Genomic DNA, 21,897 nt, shown 5'->3' with positions numbered 1-21,897 from the left:
CCCAGCAATTAATAATTAATTATTTGGGTTAAAGTTTATTATTACCTGGGGTCAACTGTGCAGGAAAATGGGGGCTGTGATAGTGAGGTGAGAAAGAGAGTGCAGGCAGGGTGGAGCAGGTGGAGAAGGATTTCGGGAGTCATTTGTGATGGGAAAGTCCCAGCAAAAGTGAAAGGTAAGATGTATAAGACAGTAGTGAGGCCAGCTGTGATGTATGGATTGGAGACCGTACCCTTAACAAAGAGACAGGAGGCAAAGTTGGAGGTGGCGGAGTTGAGGATGTTAAGGTTTGCGATGGGAGTGACGAGGTTGGACAGGATAAGGAACGAGTACATCAGAGGGACAGCACATGTGGAGAGCTTGGGAATGAAGCTAAGAGAGATGAGACTGAGATGGTACGGGCACAGTCTGAGAAGAGATGCAGAGCATGTGGGAAGGAGAATGTTGAGGATGGAGCTGCAAGGCAAACGAAAACGAGGAAGGCCAAAGAGGAGATACATGGATGTGGTGAGAGAGGACATGAAAGTGGCAGGTGTGGTAGAGAAGGATGCGGAAGACAGGGAGCAATGGAGACGAAAGATCCGCTGTGGCGACCCCTAATCAGGAGCAGCCAAAAGAAGAAGAAGAAGATTTGGGTTAAAGTTTATCCGTTTGTGTCCAATATTCAGTTGATATTTATTTACCCTGCTAATGCTAAGTGTATTAGTTTGCTAACTCCAATCAAACTCACCTGAACTACATCTTAGCATGCCCCTGCGGTTAAGCTAGCTATGACAGCGCAGCAGATATTGCTAATGCTCGGTGTCCTCAAACATGGTCTCAGTCTTTTCTTAGTCACTGACCGACACATTTGGGTAAATGTCAGTGTGGTGGATGATTCTGTCTCGTTTCCATGGTTACTGTGTATTTACTCTGTCACAGCTACATGCTAGTGAGATAAATACACAGTTTATACTCTGTTCATGTGTACCAGTTGCCTAGCAACAGTTTTCTCAGGATTGCAATCAGAAATGGAAAATTTCACACCAATGACTTTTTAAATAATTTTTTTTAAATATTAGTTTTTAATGAATTTGTCAAAAGTATATAAAGTTGAAATGTTCATTAATTTGTTTCGGTTTGAGGAACTTCCATTTGAAATCTCTAATGGTGTCATAAAGGTTATAATTTCTTATTTAATATACAGTAAAATCTATAATAATAATCATATAATATTACACACACACACACACACACACACACACACACGAGTGTTTTAGTGTGAAAAACTCCACTGGTATTTTTCATCCAAGCTCCATCCGAGACATGGAGAATCAAAACCAGGACATAAATATCTTTATTTTTTCGCAGTCCAAATCCTGCGCTATGATTGGCTGGCAAGCAGGTCTGCATCCTACGGTATGGACCCCAGTTACAGACCCCAGTTACGGACCTCTGGCGACTCGGTCGTTCACAACAACAACAAACATAGTAAAATTTTTTGTCAACATTTATCTTTTTTAATAAGATTTATTTATAAGGTTATCAAAAAATTTTATAAATTTTTGCCAGCATTTCTCAGGAGAATAGCATTAATTTTACAGCATGGATAGCGATAATGACAGTGTTCACAGCGAAAGCGAGTTTTACTCCCCTGAGGAAGAAGAAATAAAAGAAAACATTTCAGGAGAAAGCTAAAAACCTGTAATTTGCTAACACCGAGCAAAAACATGGCTGAATCCTGAATGACTCCTATTTGTATAAATAGGGGACTACATAGGCGGCAGAATATAGTTTTTTTCCCCTGCCATGGAAGTGCACTTGTATACCGAGGAGGAAGCCATTTGCATTACAGCCGTGAATGAGGATTCAAAATGGCGGCTCGGCTCGGTTTTCCCTTTTGGGCGCTCTCATTTTCTGTTAGAATTTGGTAAAGAAAAAAAATATATATATTATTTACCAGCTTAAGGTCGGTCCGTATGGTGAAATACTGTGACCTCGGCCTTGAATACTGACCTCGGCCCAGACGGCCTCGCTCAGTACTTTCAAGACCTCGGTAACGGTATTTCACCATACGGACCTCCCAGCTGGTAAATAATATATATATATATATATATCATCTCATCTCATTATCTGTAGCCACTTTATCCTGTTCTACAGGGTCGCAGGCGAGCTGGAGCCTATCCCAGCTGACTACGGGTGAAAGGCGGGGTTCACCCTGGACAAGTCACCAGGTCATCACAGGGCTGACACATAGACACAGACAACCATTCACACTCACATTCACACCTACGCTCAATTTAGAGTCACCAGTTAACCTAACCTGCATGTCTTTGGACTGTGGGGGAAACCGGAGCACCCGGAGGAAACCCACGCGGACACGGGGAGAACATGCAAACTCCACACAGAAAGGCCCTCGCCGGCCACGGGGCTCGAACCCGGACCTTCTTGCTGTGAGGCGACAGGGCTAACCACTACACCACCGTGCCGCTATATATATATATATATATATATATATATATGTCACTCGTGAGGAAATCGATGAATTGTTGTGATAAATTTGGGGACTTTTTGTTTGTGAATGTGTCGATATAATAAAAAGAAAATCACACTTTGACTTGAAGATATGAAGTTTATCTTCTCATGTTGAAAAACTCACATTTTTCACATGAAATCCATCGCAGATCTGAGTGACATATTTAAATAATATTGTTTGGCTTTTTTTCATGGTCTATCAGATATATTCCATGCAGCGAGCATGATACTGAATGAGTCAAAGACGAGGAGCTGAATGGAATATATCTGATAGACCACAAAATAGCCATTATTATTATTATTATTATTATTATCTATACAGATTCCTTTCGGGTGTTCAATGCATCTTTCTCTTTCAAAATTCTCTCAAAATCTTCTGTATTTAACGACGCAAACCTGGCGGCCATGTTTGTTTACAAATTGTCCCAGTTGCTCACTAGCACAGAAGTTTTACATCCCCGACATGTGACATCATGTTGTCTTAACAACCATGCAATATCATAAACCATAATTCAACACTCATTCTCCATTGGGTAGAGTGACGTAATACACGTACACAGCAAATTCCTCAGTGTTGAATTAACACCCAGAGTGTTTATATAGGTCCAATTGGACCTATATAAACACTCTGGGTGTTAATTCAACACTGGGGATTTTGCTGTGTAGGATAAACAATATGCTAACAATATTGCATGCTATCAAACCAAATGAATGAAACCCGCTAGAAGGGAATAGAACATGTTTTTATTCCATAGAAAAAGTGTCCTGGATGTGTAATATTTCCCGATATTTCACTCCGATGACGTCACTCCCAGTGTTTTCCCACTGACTAGATGCATGTTGTCAAAATTGTGAACCGGTTCAAAATTAAAATTCTTTTGATTTATTTGAGTTTTTTTTTTTTTTTGGGGGGGGGGGGGGGGGGGGGGGGGGTCCAAATAATATAAAGAACATTACACAGTGGGGCAAAGATATGAAGTTTATCTTCTTGTGTTAAAAATATTACCACTCAAAGATAAACTTCATATCTTCACGCACCCATATAATATCTTCTATATATTTTATTATATGAAGAACCTTAATGTTTCTTCAATTATCCTTCTGGGGAAACTTGTAAAGGTTCTATGTAGAACCCTGCAACCTCTCAGGAACAGTTTCAAGTAGAAACATGTAGGAGACCAAGAACCCTTCATTATCAGCTCATCAAGGGTTAAATAACCCTTAGAGAACCTAGAAGGTGAAGGTCCCATGTAATAGAAATCTGTGTTTATCTTGGCATTGTTGAAAAAGGAGAGTTTGGTACCTGGAACTGACACACTGTTAGCCTCAAACCCTGCTGTCTCCTCCTTCAAATATGAACCTATGTATGTAAAAGAAGGCAATAGAACAGGTCAATTCAAAAATCCTCAACTGTTTCAGAACAGTTGTGACTCATTAATATTCACATCCCCAAAATTCTGCAATTCACAGCTCAGGTTCAGGTTATATTACTGTGGACCCACAGAGACGAAACTTACTCAGTTTTCAACAGGTTTCTTCAACAACATTTATTAGTGCACAGATATAATGAGATGAAGTGTGGTTGGTGCACCAGTTGTTGTTGATGTCCCTGCGCTTACTCGAGTTCTTTGTTCAGTCTGCGTGGTGCAGCGTCCGGTCCGTTATCTCCATCACCTCATTGGGAACCAGCGCACTGAGGCACGTCTCTGTAAATCAGCACACAGCAGTTCCCCAGAGATCTCTGTATGGTGAGCCACAGCTTTACTTCGTCCATCTCGTTAGTGACTGATCAGACATTTGTGAGGAAAACGCTCGGCAAAGAAGGTTTGTGTGGAGCATGTTATAGCCTGACCTGCTCCCCAGCACGCCGTTCACACTCCTGCTTTCTCTCACAGCGCTGCTTTCATCTTCCTCCAGCCAGCGTGATGATCCGTGGAGCTCCATAAATAAATATACATCAAATAAATGTTAAACTCCTGACAGATTCTGCATAGATGTTACGAAGAAATTTGTTTTGCTGCACACGGACCCACTTAACACACACAATCTTAGCAAAAAAGGGTTCTTTGAATAGTTCATACCTTTAAAAAAGGTTCTGCTTGGAGAACAGGTTGTTGTAAGGTTCTGCACAGAACCTTTATGGTTTCACTGAAGAACCTTTAATGGTTCTAAGTTTATTGTATTGTAAACTTATGTGTATTTTACGTCTGTAAATTCAGTGGCCAGAAGAAATTCATCACCAATATACTTGTATATTTTTCCCAGAATAAATATTATTCTGTAATTTGCATAAATCTGCATATCATTATAAATAATTGTGCGTTAGTGTGTGAAGATCATTATTTGCATATCAATTATAGACTGATATCCAACATGATGGTGTGTTTAAATACACTATACAGCCATACAGTTGATAACACACCTATACAGACCCAGCCACTTTATTAGGAACACCAGTCTCCCTGTAAACTCACTCTTGCAATTATCTAATTGTTAGCCAATCACGTGTCAGCACAGTAATGCATACAGTCTTCTTCTACTGTTGTAGCTCATCACCGTTCAACAATTGTGCATTCTGACTCCCAATCAGCTGATTGGATAATGAATGTGCCGGTGTTCCTGTAGCTCCTAAAGTGGACTAGTGACTGTAGAAAACATGGACAGTGTAGTGTAATGGCTCTAGAAAGAGAAGTTACAACAGGTCTAGCGTCCCTGTTGGCTGGATGCAGTATAACATGTAGCCCCGCCCAATGCCTTGTGTTTCAGTGCCTAAATAGATTAATTTTTCATGTCACGTTTCTTGTCGAAACTGTCGTTCCATCTCCAGTATCTAATCCGAACAGTTCGTTTTCCTTATGCTGATATCTGCACCTTTTCATATTCCTCAGACCTTAGTTTGTAAATGTTATTCTACAATAAAACATAAAAAGACATGGAAACACTTGGGAATGAAGTGATTGACAGCCTTGATGGTGTGCTGGACCTTGGTGTTGGGAGAAAGGGGCGGGGCCTACTTAATGAGTAGGTGCGCCTGACTTCTACTGCGCAGACTCGAGCTCTAAGTTTGAGCCCATGTGGGAGCAGTTTCAGCTCCATGTTTTCTGAAGGCAGTGAAGTGGGCAGTGAGTGTTTATCTAAACCTCAGGACTGAATTAAAGCTGGGTTTGTAATCAGTGCCACAGAGAGCCGTGAGTACTCTCTTTCCTTACTCCTTTCAAACTTTACAACTTTTATTCCACAGTCGGCTCATTAAAATCTGCTTAGCCTGTCGCTTTTATAAACTCAACTTTTTCTTGCACGTAATTTGCACAGATAATTTATTCTGCATATTTAGCTGCAGCTCACTCTAACACGAGTTAATGGGATTGTGGAAGCGAGCTGTAATACGCAGGCTGCCTGTCAGACAGGGGCGCGCACACACACACACACACACACACACACACACACACACACACACACACACACACACACACCACCATGAGGTTTAAAATACAAAAAATATATTAAACATTGAAAAGCACTGAAAACATTTCCAAATATTCACACTGGATATAAATCTGTGTGAGAATGAGGAGCTGGTGGGTTACCGTACGTCTGTAACACGCTTAATACAATTACACACAGTGTACCTGTCCAGAGTCAGGAAACGGGCAGGTAACATCTCTGCAGACCCATCACACCCTGGCCACAAACTGTTTAAACTTCTCCCCTCTGGGAGACGCTACAGATCACTGTACGCAGAAACAACCAGACACAAGAACAGTTTTTCCCCTCAGGCTGTCTCTGTGATGAACAGCTAAAACCGGACTCAAATATCAGCAACATCAGCTGTGAGATATCTGCACACTCATACCGTCATTCTGTGCACACTGTATATTTATATTTATATTTACTAATTCATCCTTGCACTATGCAGTCTATACATATATTTACCCTTCTACATGTACATAGCTTTTTATTTTTGTTTTTTGTCTACGCTTTTTATCTGTTTGTACTAAGAGAGCTAAGTGAAACCGGAGTCATATTCCTCGTGTGTGTTCACATACAGTACCTGGCAAACAAAGTTTTTTTTTTTTTTTTTTAATAAATCCACTTACTGCACTTTAATGCAGGTCGATAAGGAAAAGTCTCTCCCACACATACACACAAAACAGCGAGATTTCTTAATTAGCACCAGGCTAACGAGTGCCTGCGGTGTTTGTGTGCTGACCGAACCCTGTCTCAGTTCTCCTGCAATGATGCCCTTCAGTGTATCCGCCTCCTTCCTGACTTTATTTTATGTTACAGAATTAAAGAAAACTTTTGAACTGCACGTGTTACTCCTGTCATATATTAATGTTCATTTTTTGCCCATTTTATCATGAAGAGTGCCAATAATTATGCGCAGTATTATATATGTCAATACCATGACTGAGCAGACTGAGGTGTTACGAATGGATTGGAACACTTGGGGACATGCTGTTAAAGGAAAATCATCAACAGTATTATGGTGTGATGAAGTGGAGTTACTGTTCTCACACAGAGGTTGATTATTTTCCCCTAACAGCACGTCCCCGAGTGTTTATTCCTCTCACACCACAGCACTTTACTGACAAATACAGCTTTTATTTATTAAAGAAGGACATGTCACACTTTTAACCCGTTTATATTCACAATTAATGTTTGTGAAATAAGTGATTTCCTGTTCTCACTTTTGTTAGAAGCACTCAGTTTGTGCGTCATGCCGCATCACTCAACCTCAACCTCAAAAATCTGTGTGCTGTGTGAGGTAAGACCACTGTGTGACAGCTTACATGGACATAAACAGGTGGTTATAAGTTTTTGTGACATAAGGCTCATAACTGTCCCTTTAACTGTTCCTTTAACTGTCCCTTTAAGCAGTTTCTGAATTATATTTGGTTTAATTTAGAGATCCTGAATTAACATCACTGTGATATACTAGTGTAACTAACACTAGTGTGTGTGTAACCTGTATACAGTGAAGCGTGCTGTTCCATCGATGCCGATGTGCAACCAGTGATGCCTGATGAATCGATTTTTCAGCTCCAGTGGGTGTACACACACACACACACACACACACACACACACACACACACACACACACCTTCAGATCTTCACAACATGTGGAAGCTTTTGAGGATGAATAAACATCTGATTCTGCATCTCTCTCACCATTCTGACACAAAGCTGAACTCTATTACTGACACTGCACTGGAAATACAATGCCATCATCTTTCTGTCCTTCTGTCTGTCTGTCTGGGCATCTGTCTTTCTGTCCTTCTGTCTGTCTGAGTGTCTGTCATTCTGCCTGAGTGTCTCTTTGACTGTCTGACTATCTGTCTGTCTGTCTGAGTGTCTGTCTCAGTGTCTGTCTGTCCTTCTGTTTGTCTGTCGGTCTGTCTCTCTGAGTGTCTGTCTGTCCTTCTGTCTGAGTGTCTGTCTGTCTGTGAATTATTTATTCCAATCATGTGGTTAGTGATGTAACATTGAAGTCTGAGAGTTAAAGACAAGTTTGTATGATGAGCTTAGAACCAGCAACAGTTGTACAACAGCAATAATATAGCTGAGTGCAAAAGTTTACACCCCCTATCATTTTTCAACAATTAATTATCTCCAAAAAAATGCAGTTATTAAAAAAGACAATAATCCAAAACATAATCAAGCCTCTGAGATTCAGAAGGCAGTGTGTGACTGACGACCACTGAGATGATATCAAAGATCTTCAGAGGATATGAAAGAGTTGGGAAGTGGTTCTACAGGCAAAGAGAAAATAGGATGAGGATATTACATTCAGAAATTACTGTTACTTTGGTGTCACACATTGGCAGACTGGGTGGTGTTCCTGCCTCACAGCTCCAGGGTTTCCAGGTTTAATCCTGAGCTCCGGTTTCTGCCCGTGTGGAGTTTCATATGTTCTCCTGTGTCTGTGAGGGTTTGCTATGGGTTCTTCCATTTCCTTACACTGCCGGTGTGTGTGTACCGCTTCATGCCCACTGTTCCAGGGACAGACTCAGAATCACAAATGACTTATTGATTTACACTGCGTGTCTGATTGCAGGTACATGCTGTGTGTGTGTGTGTGTGTGTGTGTGTGTGTGTGTGTGTGTGTGTGTGTGTGTGTGTGTGTGTGTGTGTGTGTGATCATCTGCACTATGTTTATCACATCAGTACAGGAGCTGTCTGTCTCTCTGTCTGTCTGTCTTTCTGTCTGTCTCTCTGTCTGTGAGGGGAAATACATATTCAGACACTTTTGACTTTATAAAATATATTACTATCGGTTAGGAAAATTTCACGCAACAAATACTAATCATGGTGAAGGTGAAGGAGCTTCCTAAAACTTCTAGAATTTCTTACAAAATACAAGGAACCACAACTAATCCTCCCCGGACAGGAATGCCACACAGGATTTCACAACACACTCTCAGACTGATGATGAGGAAGGTAAGAGAGAAGCCAGCCGTCACATGAAAAGAGTTGCAGGACGGCCTGAAAGCAGCAGCAACACCAGAGAACAACAAGCAATGAACTGCACAGCGATCATCTCCATAAACTCCTCACATCTTACACTAAACTCTTCTGCTGAAGAAGCCGATGTATGACAGAGATACAGAGATAAATAAAAGCATTTAGAACCCTTTTAGAATGATATCTTCTAGTCAGACAAAACAAAAATATAATTCAGCTCATGTCTGGGGAAAGATGGCCCTAAGAACACCAAAAATACCAAGTACACCAGATACAGTGCTGCTTCTCTGTAAACGGTACTAGAGCATTACTGATGTCCTCTTATCAGAGGAGAATTTAATCTCAGTATGGGTTCGTCGTCAAACAGCTGTGGATTGTGAGGAGGTGGGTTGAACCAGCAGGTAAGATGTTCAAAGAATGCTGTGAATCTGAGAGTGTTTAACAGAGCTGATGGAGCTCACACTAACACACACACACACGTTCTTTACATTACATTTAGCAGTAATTTAGTAGGGGGTGAGGTGCCTTGCTCAAGGGCACTTCAGCCATTCCTGCTGGTTAACCTTTAGGCCATGGCTTCCCCCTTATACTTGGAGGAAACAAGTGTTGGTGAACTTGATTGAGGAGAACACCCAGAAATATTTGGAATGTATTTTATTTGGTTTGTTTTTTCCTACTGCATTATTGAAGAGTGCTTCTTGGAACAGTAAAGCGAGCCCTGAAGCTCCATTAAAGTCCATCTGTGTCTCTGGTCCTCCTTCCTCATCAACCAAGGAACTGAATCTGGGCAAAAGATGGATGGATGTTTACACACACACACACACACACACACACACACACACACACACACACACACACACACAAACAAACAAGCCCAAATATACAGAAAAAAATAACTTTACAAGGCCTTGCATGACTCAGCCAATCTCCTGACCTGAACACATTGAAAATTTAAGATTAAGGTTCTTTATTGTCATTGTACAGAAAACATACAACAAAATTCAAGTGCACTCGAGTACTGGACTCAAATATTAAAAAAGGATGATAGATAGATAGTATAAGTAAAAATTTCCATTCATCCAGTCTGTACCATACACTCTCACACACATTGCCAATGTGTGATGAATGAATGAATTATGAATGAACCCTTTATTGTCACTAGTCACAAGTACCAGTGAAATTAGCCTTCAACCCATCCTTACATATACACACACATACAATTGACAGAGGGGGAGTAGACAGGACAGTTAAATATGCAGTTAAAAAAGTGCTCACTTATTATTGCACATAATAATAGATTATTGTACATTAAAATTGTGATGTGTTTGAGGGTTTACTTTCAGTTGAGAGTTCAGTGTGGTTATGGCTTTTGGATAGAAACTGTTCATGAGTCTTGGTCGTGCGTGCGTTGATGGACCTGTAGCATTTTCTTGAGGGCAGCAGTTCAAACAAGTGCTGGGCAGCGTGGAATGAATCTTTTAGTATGTTGTGCCTTTTCTGCAGGCAATGGGAGGTGAAGATGTCATCTAGGGCAGGTAGCTGTTGGTTTATGATGTTCTGTGCAGACTTTATAATTCTCTGCATGGACTTTTTGTCTGCTGCAGAGCTGCTACCATGCCACACCAGGATGCTGTGTGTGAGGACACTCTCAATGGAGCAGCGATAGAATGACATCAAGAGCTGTTGCAACAGGTTTACCTTCCTGAGTGTTCTCAGGAAGTACCACCAGTTTTGTGCCTTCTTAACCAGCACCTTAGTGTTTGTTGTCCATGAGAGGGCCTCTGTAATGCATGTGCGCAGGAATTTGAAGCTGGACACCCTCTGCTCCCTCTCCACCCTCTCCCCATGGATGTACAGCGGTGAATTTATTTTGTTGTATTGTCATGACTGTCTATTCTATTCTTCAAACTAAATTGAATATGTATAGTATTTTGTCATATTCTTTTCTACATCTCCAAAATGCTTTCTATTCTATCATATTCTCTCCTTTTCTCTAATAATGCATTCTATTATATTGTCCTAATTGTCTATCCTATTCTATATTATTTTGTCATGTTCTCTTCTGTTCTGTGACTATTCTATGCTCTATGGTCTATCTTAATGTACACTATCTTGTCATATTCTATTCTATTCTATTAGTCCTGGGTATGACTTTAAACTGCAACCGGTGGCGAGTCTCAGGTCCAGGAGGACTTGAGTATTGGGGAAAGTGGAGTTACCCCTTAATCCCCATTGCTCCCAGGTCGGCTCTGACCTGGAGTGGTAGCACCTGTCTGGGTTCCAGCTATGGGTTAAATAATACATCACCAATAAGGCGCTGGCAGCAGGGTGCTTTTTGGTGCAATGTGGCAGATGAACCCAACAGTGTCAATGGCACACCACCAGATGGCATGCAGAAGGGCCACTCAAATGGCAAATGGATGGCATCACTCAGCAAGTCAGTTGTCACTGTGGGGCAACTTCCATACCCATCAGGTCTGTGGCACTTTTGTGCACCACTTGGCATCAGGTCTGGAGGTCCAGAGAGACAACATGATGGGGGCATGACATCACTTGTCTTACCTTACTGTGCAAGGTACTTCATTAGGAGAGGAGAATAGTATACAAGAACTCACAAGGTCAAACATTCCGTGGCAGCTCGGCTGGGCCATTTGTGCCACTCTGGTGTGGGCAACTCTGTCACTCTGGTGCGGGCCTCATGGCCCATATGCATTTCTGTGCATCCTCATGAAGCAGTCATCATCACTAGTGATGGACAGTGTAGTGCTTTGAGCGGGTGGGTGGAGCACAGAAGTACGGCAGGCCAAAACCGAGTTTCCAAAACTCTTTATTTTTACACTTTTCAGTGTTATCACAATCTCCCAGCCACACAGACACGCACACACACATCAGTCGTCTGGTTGGGGAGAGAGCTCCCTTCCTCTGCTCTCTCTCTCCTTATATAGGGCATGGTCATTGGGGAAGACACACAAACACAGGTTAACTGACATCAGGTGCAGTGATTCTGCCACTTACCTTCCCTGACTCCGCCCTCCGGCCACAGACTGACGCTTGACCATGCCCCTGCTGCCACATACCCCCACTGCCGGACTCAGGCCGGGCAGCAGTCCGGCCTGCAGCCGACTCCCCCCCCCCGATGGGAGAGGAAGTCCGCCACGACCATCTGCGCCCCCGGCCTGTGGACCACCTTGAAGTTAAAGGGCTGGAGTGCCAGATACCAATGGGTGATCTGCGCGTTGACATCCTTCATGCAGTGGAGCCACTGGAGGGGTGCGTGGTCTGAACAGAGGGTGAAAGGGCATTCCAGCAGGTAGTAGCGGGGGGTGAGGACCACCCACTTGATGGCTAGGCACTCCTTCTCTATCGTGCTGTAGCGTCCCTCATGCACCGACAGCTTTCTGCTGATGTACAGTACTGGGTGATCCTCCCCCTCCACCTCCTGGGACAGAACGGCCCCCAGCCCTCTGTCCGATGCGTCCGTCTGCAACATAAAGGGGAGAGAAAAGTCAGGGGAGTGTAACAGTGGCCCTCACCTCAGAGAAAGCCCGCTGGCATTGCTCCGTCCACTGGACCAGATCTGGTGCCCCCTTTTTAGTGAGATCAGTCAGCGGGCTGGTGACGTCCGAATAATTAGGTATAAACCTATGATAGTAACCGGCCAGCCCCAGGAACTGTCTCACCCCCTTTTTGGTCTTGGGCCTCGGGCAGGCCACAATCACTGCTGTCTTATTAATTTGGGGATGCACCTGCCCATTGCCCAAGTGGAAGCCCAGATACCGTACTTCCACCCGCCCAATCGCACACTTCTTCGGGTTGGCTGTGAGACCCGCTCGCCTCAGTGACCCAAGGATGGCCCTCAGGTGTTGCAGATGCCACGGCCAGTCATTACTATAGATTATAATGTTGTCTAAGTATGCGGCTGCATAGGTGGTGTGGGGGTGCAGGACCCTGTCCATAAGCCGCTGGAATGTAGCGGGTGCCCCAAGCAGCCCAAAAGGAAGTGTGACAAATTGGTGTAAGCCAAACAGTGTGGAAAAGGCCATTTCTTCTCGGGATAGTGGAGTCAAGGGGATTTGCCAATAACCCTTTGTCAAATCCAGTGTCGAATAAAAGCAAGCCGTGCCTAGTAGATCCAGCAACTCGTCAATACGAGGCATTGGGTACGCATCGAATTTAGACACCGTGTTGACTTTTCTATAGTCCACGCAGAACCGGACCGACCCATCGGCCTCGGGCACCAAGACCACTGGGCTGCTCCAGTCACTGTGGGACTCCTCGACGATGCCCATGTCGAGCATGGTCTGAAGTTCTTCCCAAACCACCTTTTTCTTGTGTTCAGGCAGCCTGTAAGGGCGGCTGTGCACTACCACCCCCGGGGGCATCTCAATGTGGTGTTCTATGAGGTGGGTGTGGCTGGGCAGGGGCGAGAACACATCCGAAAATTTGGTCTGCAACTGGGCAACCTCCGTGAGTTGGGTCAGGAAGAGGTGGTCTCCACAGGGGACCGGAGAGGTAAGTGATTTCAATGTTCCCTTTTGAACCTTCGGCCCCAGCTCCGCCTTCTCCGGAACCAATGACACCAATGCCACGGGGACCCCCTCATTCCAAAGTTTGAGCAGATTGAGGTGGTAAATCCATAGTGCCCCACCCCTGTCCATTCGCCTCACCTCATAGTCGACGTCCCCGACTCGCCGTGTGACCTCAAAAGGTCCTTGCCACTTGGCAATCAATTTGGAGCTCAACGTAGGCAACAGAACGAGTACTTTATCTCCTGGTGCGAACTCCCTAAGGTGCGTACCCCTGTCGTACAGGCGGATTTGCTGTTCTCGGGCCTGTCGCAAATTCTCCTGGGTTAGGTGTGTGAGTGTGTGGAGCTTTGTGCGCAGGTCAATCACTTATTGAATTTCATTTTTGCTTGATGAAGGTCCCTCCTCCCAATTTTCTCACAGTACATCTAGGATGCCACGCGGCTTACGTCCATATAATAATTCGAATGGGGAGAACCCCGTGGAGGCTTGTGGGACCTGTCGCACTGCGAATAACAGGGGTTCGAGCCATTTATCCCAATTGCATGTGTCCTCGAGTACAAACTTTTTAATTATGTTCTTGAGGGTGCGATTGAACCATTCGACTAAACCGTCCGATTGTGGGCGATAAACGCTGGTGCGGATTGGCTTAATTCCCAGTAACCCATACAGTTCGCTCAGTGTGTGTGACATAAACAAAGTGCCTTGATCAGTCAGAATCTCCTTGGGGATTCTGACTTGGGAGATGACGTGGAAGAGTGCTTCAGCAATACTACGTGCTGAGATATTGCGAAGAGGCACTGTTTCCAGTTATCGCGTTGCATAGTCCACCAGAACTAAAATAAAGCGGTACCCTCGTGTTGACTGATCTAATGGCCCAACAAGATCCATCCCAATTCTTTTGAATGGGGTCTCGATTAATGGCAGAGGGCGCAAAGGTGCTTTTGGAATGGCCGCTGGATTTACTAACTGGCATTCGCGGCATGCCGTACACCACTTACGGACATCGCTGAAAATCCCTGGCCAATAGAACCGGGACATTATTCGGGCAAGTGTTTTATCCTGCCCCAAGTGTCCAGCCATGGGATTAAAGTGAGCCACCTGGAATACCAATTCCTGGTGGCTTTTTGGGATCAAAAGTTGTGTGATCCGTTCCTTAGTCTGAGTGTCCTGCGTCACTCAGTATAATCTATCCTTCATAATGGAGAAATAGGGGAAGGACAGGGTGGCATTTGGCTGGAGCGTTTGACCATCGATTACTCTCACTTGGTCAAATGCATGCCACAGAGTCTTGTCTCACGACTGCTCTAATGGGAAATCTGCGAGGGATTCCCTGAGAGAGGGAGGAGGAGCCTGCTGCTCCTCACTCTGACGCAGTGATGACGTAGAAGGCTCTGTGACAGCTGCTCCCGCCAATGCCACACTGGGACCTCCCCCTGCTGAACTACGGCAGGACCCACTCTTCACTAGATGAGTCATTAATTCCCAAAATCCCGGCCAATCAGTCCCCAAAATTATTGAGTGGGTAAGGCGAGGATTAACCGCCACCTTTACACTAAATTTCTCCCCTCGAAACAGAATGTGGACCAACACTAAAGGGTAGTTGTGAACATCCCCATGCACACACAACACCTTCACCAATTGTGCTCTCCCCAATGCCTCGTCTTGCACCAGGCTTTGGTGGATTGAGGTCTGATTACAGCTGGAGTCCACCAAAGCCTGATACGTATCCCCTTGGATACTCACGGGTATGCGATACACTCCGGCCCGATTGAGGGCGGTCCCTGGCATGTCGGGGATCCGGACCACCGCGCCCACCTCCATTGCCGAGCACTGCTGTTGGAGGTGCCTCGGCTCCCCGCAGTGCCAGCAAACCAGCCCGGGCTCTCTCTCTGCACTGGCGCTCTGGGGCTCACTCACCTGAGGGGGGGGAGACAGACACGGAAGTGGGAAACGGGCCGGCTGGGGTGGAGCTGGCCCCCGCCTCCGGGGTGGGGGAATGGGGCAAGGACGAGGAGCAGAAGGGGGGAGAGAGAGAGAGACAGAGAGAGAGAGAGAGGAGAAGAGGAGATCTGCTGTCCTGCCATTGTAACAGCCGCCAAATGGTCCTCCGCCAGCTTGATGGCCTGATCCAGTGACGCCGGGTGATGGCACTGGACCCACTCCGCGGTCCCTTCGGGAAGTCGGGTGATGAACTGCTCCAGTACCACCAGATCGACGATTACCTTGGCGTCGCGGTTGACAGCCCTCAGCCACCACCGGCAGGCGTCCCGGAGTTGCTGGCCAAACGCGAACTGCCGGCCGACCTCCTCTAGGCATAGAGTGTGGAAGCGCTGGCATTGTTATTCTGGGGTGCACCCCACACGCTGGAGGACGGCCCAGCTCAGGTCTGCATAGACCAGCCGGCTGTCAGCAGGGAGCTGTAGCACAGCCAGCTGCGCCTTGCCCATTAGCAGGGGGAGGAGGCGCGCTGCACGCTGTTCCACCGCCCAGCCCCAGGCCTCTGCTGCTTGCTCGAAGAGCGTGAGGAAGGCCTCAGGGTCATCGTGTGGGCCCATCTTCATTAGGGTGAGGTGGGGAGGGCCCGTGGTGGTGGAGGTGGTGGACCCCGCTGACACGAGGAGGTGCCGGAATGCCAGATGATCTTCCTGTTGCGCCAGCACCAGGGCCTCGAACCTTTGCTCTTGCGCCTTTCAGAGGGCGACCAGCGCCTGGTGCTGGCTCTGTTGGGCCATGGCGAGGGCGTGGATCAGGTCTGTGAAGGGGGAGGACTCCATGGGGCTGTTCTCCTCTGTGCTCCGGTTCCCCCGGGCTTCAGCACCACTGTAGCGCTTTGAGTGGGTGGGTGGAGCACAGAAGTACAGCAGGGCAGAACTGAGTTTCTAAAACTCTTTATTTTTACAATTTTCAGTGTTATCACAATCTCCCAGCCACACAGATACGCACACACACATCAGTCATCTGGTTGGGGAGAGAGCTCCCTTCCTCTGCTCTCTCTCTCCTTATATAGGGCATGGTCACTGGGGAAGACATGCAAACACAGGTTAACTGACATCAGGTGCAGTGACTCCACCCTCCAGTCACAGACTGACACTTGACCACACCCCCGCTGCCACAGACAGCCAATTACAATGACGACAGTGGTGAATGGATCTTCTGCTTCTTCCTGTAATCAATTATGAGTTCTTTTGTTTTCTCAATGTTAAGAGTCAGATTATTTTCTGTACACCACTCTGTCAGCCTCTGCACCTCCTCTCTGTAGGCAGACTCATTACCTTTGCTGATCAGGCCCAAATTTATGGAGAATTTTAAAATTGTAAGACCATCAGTAGAGGCCAACAGCCTTGTAACCATGGAGAATTAAAGATAATTTGCCAAGAGCAATAGGCAGAACCTTAACCACAGTCCTGCTAAAAGCTAATTATTTAGCTTTCAATACAGTATACACACTGAAAGTATTTTAAATAACAAAACTATAAAAGTGTCTGAATACGTCTTTCCCCTCACTGTATCTGTCTCTTTCTATATCACTCTTTGTTTATCTCCAGTATTCTGCACACCTCTCTGTCTCTCTTCAGTCTATCTATATCTGTCTATAATAACAGCCTCATTTTATCTGCCTGCTGGTTAGTATGTCTCTCTGTCCTTCTGTCTGTATCTGCTTGTTCATTCTCAGTCTTCCTGTTGATAGTGCTGTATACTCGTGTGTCTGTCCATTTGTTCATCTTTCTGTCAGCGGCAGTGAGAACAATAAGAGTTTAAAATGGGATGAAACACTAAATGAGCTCTCATTTTGGGCTGGATGAGAATAAGACTGGCTTTTAGAGTAAATTACTAAATAAATGAGAAGAGCTGATGATAACAGCGCTGAGTAGTGTGTGTGTGTGTGTGTGTGTGTGTGTGTGTCCTTTCTGACCTCAATTAGCAGTGAGTGTAAAGGACAAATACTCAGAGAGGCTGACCATTGGCCAATGCGTAATGTTAAAACTTCATTATGTGTCACTTTGTTGATATAGTAATATGTGTGAGTGAAAAAGATAACAATAAAATGCTGAGCAGGACTCACTGGCTTTCAGTTATCATTATCATTGTTGGACAGATTTTAGTGCTAGTGATCATTACAGTAGTGTAGTGGTTAGCACTCTCGCCTCACAACAAGAAGGTTCTGGGTTCGAGCCCAGCAGCCGACGGGCCTTTCTGTGTGGAGTTTGCATGTTCTCCCAGTGTCTGCGTGGGTTTCCTCCGGGTGCTCCGGTTTCCCCCACGGTTCAAAGACATGCAGTTAGGTTAACATGGGACGGCCTTGGGCTGAAGTGCCCAAGAGTGGCGGCGTGTACGTATGCAGCGGCTTTGGTCTCCTGTGATGAACTAAATTTCGTTGTGCAGTGACAATAAAGGCATTCTATTCTATTCATTAATAGTGGACAAATGGTAACCCCAGTCTTGGTCCATGCAGAAGCGGATGTCACCATCCTCCTTATGCACGATGATGATGTCGGTGGACGGGTCGCTGTTCAATCCTCAATTATCTCTGTGACAAACACGTTGACTCTCAAATTATTTTGTTCTATGTTTACATATGTTTCTATGCACTTTGGGATGAGATCCCTTCGACTGGTGCGGGAGTATGAGAGGACTTCCAGAAAACTGGCAGTCATCTTAGCCAGAGTGGATCGTTCATTTTTGTCAACCTGGAACGACCATCATTGAACAGAGGTGGGTGTCTATGACATCTTATCAGCCGCCCACAATGCAGCCATCAGCATTCTGATTCAGATTCTATGATGATCCATCAGAGAATAAATACTGGATACTCCCTAGTAGTCAGACAGAACTGAGGATGCCTTTCGGAGGAGAGGCAAAACGTTTTCAAGAATCGTCAAGCAAGTCCAGTTGCTCTCCTCAACCAACCACAGATTACTATGTACCTGGATGACTGAGTTTCTTCACAGATATATTTTGTTCTTCAGAAACAGGAACTCATGTCCACTTCCTACACCAGGGGTCATCAAATGTTTTTCTCTGGGGGCCACATTGTCATTCCTGACTGTGATGGGGGGCCGGGGTCGGATCAGCTATATAACATAGAATTGTATGACCCAGACAAATATGACCACCAGCAGGCCTCATTGTCTAGTAGAGATTACTAGCCTGCCACAGCCATCCCCACTACTATATCCACACTACTACATCAACACTTGATTCCTGGCACATATTTGTTTATCTTTACTAGTGGTTTGCAAAAGTAGTAATCGAGTCTTCACACTTTGTTTTAATTTGAAATACCACAGATATTCCATTTATTTATTTTCTAATAAAAATAACATCAAAGCTGTCAAGGTAAGAAACATCTGCCTAGTTGAGGTGATTGACACTGGCAAAGGTGAGTGGAAAATTATAAATTGTAGGTAGGCCTGTTGATATTATTAATAATATTAATAATAATTGTGTGCAGCACTTAATAAAGGTCAAATAAATAGGCCTATAAAATAAATACATTTAAAAACAGTGAAATTATAATAATATGAGCAATAGATCACAGCAGTTGTGCTGTGTCCTGCACGTCATTGCTCTCATCCATGGCCAAAGCAAAAAACTCAAATTCTGACGCTTTCTCATTCAGCTGGTGATACACGTTGTCCCCCAAATCTTCAGTTTGCCTGGTCATAGTAGGTGTGGAGAGACTCACCGCGTTGAGCGCATCCTTCTTGTCGGGACACACCTCCTCGGCCACAGCAAGCATGCATACTTTAACAAAGTCCCCATCAGTAAATGGCTTTCCAAGGGTAGCTAGTAGGTGAGCTACCTTATAGCTAGCTCGGACAGCAGCCTGGTTGATCTGGGTTTGGCGAAGGAATACATTCTGTTGTGCAGCCAGTCCACATTTCATCCTCCGAATCCTGTCTTCTCTTGTTTGCCCTCACAAACTAGCACTATCTTTGTGGCGGGTTTCGTAGTGACGATGCAGATTATATTCTTTGAAAACCGACACATTTTCTTTACATACAAGACAAACTGCACAGTCCTTACACTGAACGAAAAAATAATCGGTGGTCCACTGTTCTTTAAAAACTCTGCACTCTCTGTCAACTTTTTGCTCACCGCTAGCCATTTTGCTGTCCTGAACACTGACAGTTCTCTGCGCATGCGCTGCCTGTCACTGCTTGATTGTGAGCATATGACGAAAATTCGGAAAATATGAATAGTTCATTTTATAACTAAATATCAATTTTAATTGATAAAATCAACAAAATACAAGATGCAGACATATTATTATTTGCCAAAAAGCAATTTAAAAAAAATAGGCCATGACCAGTTTTGGGGATTGCCTCATAGGGCCGGTTCAAGTGGTGGGGGGCAGAGGGGCTGGGGGGCCAGTCAAAGGGGGGTGGTGGGCTAGAGTCGGCCTGCGGGCCGTAGTTTGATGACCCCTGTCCTACACCATCAGATCATAAAAACTCCACAGACTACATTCTAACTGGACTTTTTAAGAGAAGCTACTTTAAAGTTAGATGTGTAGATTTGTATTATCTGTGAGGCTTGAGTTGAGTCTCCTGATTTATAGAGATTACAAATCCCTTACACTAACCTTTAATTAGCTGATTAGCTATCAAGCTATAGCAGTGTAAAGTTAATCCATTCTGTATCTTTTGTGTGTTGCAGGATCAGTATATCGTCCCAATAAAGATGTTCTATTCAGACTTTTCAGGACGATTACTGTCAGGTATAATTTTATTTAAAAGAATTATAAACCATGGGAGGAAATCTATGTTCTTGCTTAAGGGGAAAATAAACAGAGAAGAAAAGCAGTGAGGATCTGAATCTCCCAAGCTGATAAAGCTCGTTAATGTTAATCTGATATGAATCAAAGTGGGAATTTCATGTAAAATGGTTATGTCGATCTGCATTTCAACTGCATTAAAAGCTTCAGAAAGAAGGTTATTGTTATTGTCCTTATTAATAATGTAAATATTTTAAATGCAACTGTAAAATTAACAAATTACTGGTCTTGGCTTTTTACACAGATAAGCTGATCTCTCGCCAAGATACTCAGTGTTTGATCATTAAAATCTCTCTCTCTCTCTCTCTCTCTCTCTCTCTCACACACACACACACACACACACACACACACACACACAAAATAAGGCTCCAAATTAAATTTAATTAATCACATAAAACTCATTAGATTGATTCACACATTCCACACAGCTCAGAGAGATAAACACAGAGGATGGAAAATAATGAGCTCAATTAAATGAGAGCTCAAAACGTACAAACAGACAAATCAAAGACAAAGTCAAACAGATTGATGTAGATAGACACATAAAAAGGAAATCAGACAGAATATTCATTCTTCTAGAGGTTTCTATCATTCTGTAAAACTCAAAGAGCAAAATGTAAATTACTAACTTTGAATTTCATCCAAAAAAAACCCCAATTTACCAAACCAGCACTTTTTAAAAACTGGACTCGGCTCAGAAACAAAAGCAGATTAGAGTTGAGGGCTGCCAAGGTTCATCGTCTCCACTCATAAACACTTAAACTGCTTTTCAACTTCACAGGAGTTTTTCACAGGGGTGTGTGTGTGTGTGTGTGTGTGTGTGTGTGTGTGTAAGCTGAACCCTTGTACAGCATGCAATGCTCAGTGAGGTTATATCCAACTGCCTGTGCCATGATTTTAGATTCTGTGGACCTCTAGTTACAGGAGAGAATGTGGACTCTAAAGCCTTTCTTAGGAGCTGTATATGCAGCATGAGGTCCCTGAGGCACTGGAAGGCTGCTGGTGCCACAATTCAAACCAAAGGGAAGGTTGGCACCCAAATGGAGTGGAAAAGGATGTCTTTGCAGGACATTTGATTCAAGTAAATCTGCTGGTATATTGGGTTGTGCAGGGATGCAGGGGTTATCCCTGTTGCCTTACAGCAAGAAGGTTCTGGGTTTGAACCTTGCAAGAAGGTTCTGGGGTCTTTCTGTGTGGAGTTTACATGTTCTCCTTGTACCTGTGTGGGTTTCCTCTGGGTGCTAAGGTTTCCTCCTACAATCCAAAGGCATGTGGATTTGGTCAACTGGCTCCTCTCACTTGCCCATGAATGTGATGGTTGTTCCTCTCTGTGTAGCCCTGCAATAGATTTGTGACCTGCCCAGGGGGAACCCCACCTCTCATCCAAAGACACCTGGCTGTCATGCTCCGCCCTGGACATCCACTCCGGAGATTACGGATCTCTCATGCCAGTGCCAATCCGGATCTGGGACAGGAATTCCTTCTCCCCTGAACTTACTTCCTGGTTTTCACTGCTGCTTATTTAAAGGCCATTCTCACACTCTGTTTTTGCCAGAACGTTTTGTTTGCTACTCTTGCCGTTTCTATGCCACTCTTGCTTCTTATGGGTTT

This window comes from Neoarius graeffei, chromosome 17 (assembly GCF_027579695.1).
Source record: "Neoarius graeffei isolate fNeoGra1 chromosome 17, fNeoGra1.pri, whole genome shotgun sequence".
NCBI lineage: Eukaryota > Metazoa > Chordata > Actinopteri > Siluriformes > Ariidae > Neoarius > Neoarius graeffei.
Note: the sequence above shows the minus strand (reverse complement) of the source record.